We start from the raw sequence: 2,770 nt of genomic DNA on the forward strand, positions 1-2,770 counted from the left end.
TTTAAAAAACATCATTTTCCCTTGATTTTCCATATTTTACGTGTTTTAGCATATTATTTTGAACCACAAAATGCATATTTTTCTAATTTTCTGATTATGATCAGCAAGAACTCATGGAAAAAAGCAACATAAGTAATTTTTAGCCCACATGAACAACATTTCATCAATCAAAAGCTATAGAATCTCAAATTTCCCTTGAAAATTTTAAATTACCGCTTATTTGCGTGTTTCGGGTTTCATGTCCATGGCTGCAAATTTGGAAATCAGCAGCACTTCATGTCCAGCACAATCACAAATCACCATTTCCAGCCCGTGGAGCAATCCGATCCATTCCGGATAAGCCTCCATCATTCTTTCCTCTTCCTTCTTCTTCCCACATGAACTTGCCTTTAGAAGAGAGAGAGGGAGGAGAGAGAAAGAATGAAATCAGAGATCTTCAAAGAGGGCATCATTGCGCGAGCGAAGGGCGGCGATAGAGTCAGGGTTCAGATTGGAATCAATGCCCAATGTCGATTGGGGGGGTTGCTCACAGGCAGGAGATGGCTCCTCCATCATCATGGCGAAAAAATCGGGCACAGTATGGCGCCTTCTTCTCCACGATTTTCTCTTCATCAAGTGCATGAAACTTTCATGCTACATTAAAAATTGGGCTCCCAAGGGTCATGCCCACTTTGGCCAAACTTTGTCCACCCCTTTGCATCTTGACCGGTTTCTTGGCCATTTCCCCGTCCGGACTCCGAATTGAGCTCTGAAAAATCTTGGGCGTCCCGCTTAGCATCCCGCATTGGCCAGTAGCTCGTGTCAACCCGCACGACTATCTGAAAAATTATGAAAAATCAACAAGTGTCGCTCGGGCACCTTTAAAGCACTTTGGCGCTTAAAATCGTCCTAGATCGAGCCACCGCCTTTGACAGTGAATATTTTTCCCTTAATATTCATAATTTTTAGCTATTTTAAAGCACTTCCCGTCACCTAAATTCCGCTCTCATTGGCGACCACAGGATAGGGCGACTGAGCCCATTGAATCCACGAACATATCTACACATAAACAACCAAAGAAGCATCAAACTGATACAAAACAAACATATAATAAAACGCAGCACAATGCTTCCCCTACCCCTGGACAGAACCAAGGCATGACATCCACAAGGAGTAGGCCTAGCATCATCTAATAGAAGATCCGAAGTGAGTCACTAACCAGCTGCTCCAACACAGCCAAACTAGAAAACCTATCCAAGAGGTTTCCCTAAGTGGTAGTCTGCACTACTTACCAACTAAAGACAACCCAACTAGGAGCTCCTACAAGGCGAGGACTCCTATAGCCTGATCAAAGAGTATTTTCTTTCAGTACATGTCTTCTTTTAGGGTTTGTATTGGATGAACATACTTGGGCATGTAAAAAGGAGGGAGCTGAGCATAGTGACCCAAGGAGAACAGGGCATCGGCCTCAGGACCTGTCTCGGCACCCAAGAACCTACCAAGCCCTCACAAGGTGACACTTAATCCTTTTCTAATGCTCACTTTTTTTTTCGCTCCAACCTTCCTTGTTTTGTCATCTTTTTTTTTCAGCAAGAAGCCACCCCTAGGAAGACAAGGTATTGGCCCCAGGTCTGACTCGTCCCTAGGAACCTACCACGCCCTCGCAAGGCAATGATCAACTGCTTATATATTTTCATTTCTTTTCTTTTCTTTGATAGGGGTTAGAACCCCTTTTTACACACCTTCGCATTTATATTCATCTTTTAAGATATTCAGGGTTTCGTGGCATCATCATTATTATCTTCTGGCAGGCTTCTCTAACTGCCTCACTGCTAACAAGAACTCCTAGAACGGCTGCCTAGCAGGTTAGCAGGACAGGGCCACTAGGACTTTCTTCTAAAACATGTCTTTTAATGTCTAACAATGTCTTTGCAGGAGGCAATGACTACTCCGACCTCCCTCAAACATACTTAGCCTAATCCTGGGACTTCATGCCTTGGTTGCCGGTCCCCAACAAAAAATGTGTCCCCTCGACAAGTACAAATACACATATAACAGAAAAGAAAGGTACTCGTAAAGGAGAGGTATCACCTGGATTGCCACAAGAAGCTTCCATCGCAGCAAAGGCTCCTCCAGGCTCCACAAAATTCCACAAACCGCGAAACCTGTCCAGCACAACACTTAAAACAAAAACCCAATTAAACGCACCCGCACGAGACAGGGAAATGGCCCTCTTGGCCTAATGAAATGAAACTTGACTTTGCTACAAAACTAAATCGGCCCTCTTGGCCTAATGAAATCAAACAATACTATGCATAACATCCTCCTGGAAACAACTATGATAGACATCAAAGCATACCATTCCCAGGGGAACAAAGGATCGTAGCCCTAAACTAGGTGCATTAAATTATGACCTATCCCTCCTGCGTATATCGCAAGAGGTGTTCGCATCACATGTCGCCTAATCAGTCTATGGGTCCCAGATAATTAAGGCAGATGAGTCTCGCCTACCCTCTGCATCACCCAGATAAACCATCGTCTGCCAAAGAGGGCATGTTCAGAAAGCATACCCCACAAACGACCAGGTCCTGTCTCACCATCAATAGATATATCGGGACAAGGGCCACAATTAAAGAAGAGGTCTTCTTCATACGCAAAATTAGCCAAAGAATCGGCAAACTGATTCCAATTCCGTGGAATCAGCTGAAAAGACACTCTATCGAATTCGTCTAGCAGGGCTATGGCAGTATGATGGTACATACAAAGGATGGAGTTTCGTACCATGTACGTC

Source organism: Lygodium microphyllum, chromosome 15, assembly GCF_053477565.2.
Source record: "Lygodium microphyllum isolate KBCC chromosome 15, Lygodium_microphyllum_v1.1.10, whole genome shotgun sequence".
Taxonomy (NCBI): domain Eukaryota; kingdom Viridiplantae; phylum Streptophyta; class Polypodiopsida; order Schizaeales; family Lygodiaceae; genus Lygodium; species Lygodium microphyllum.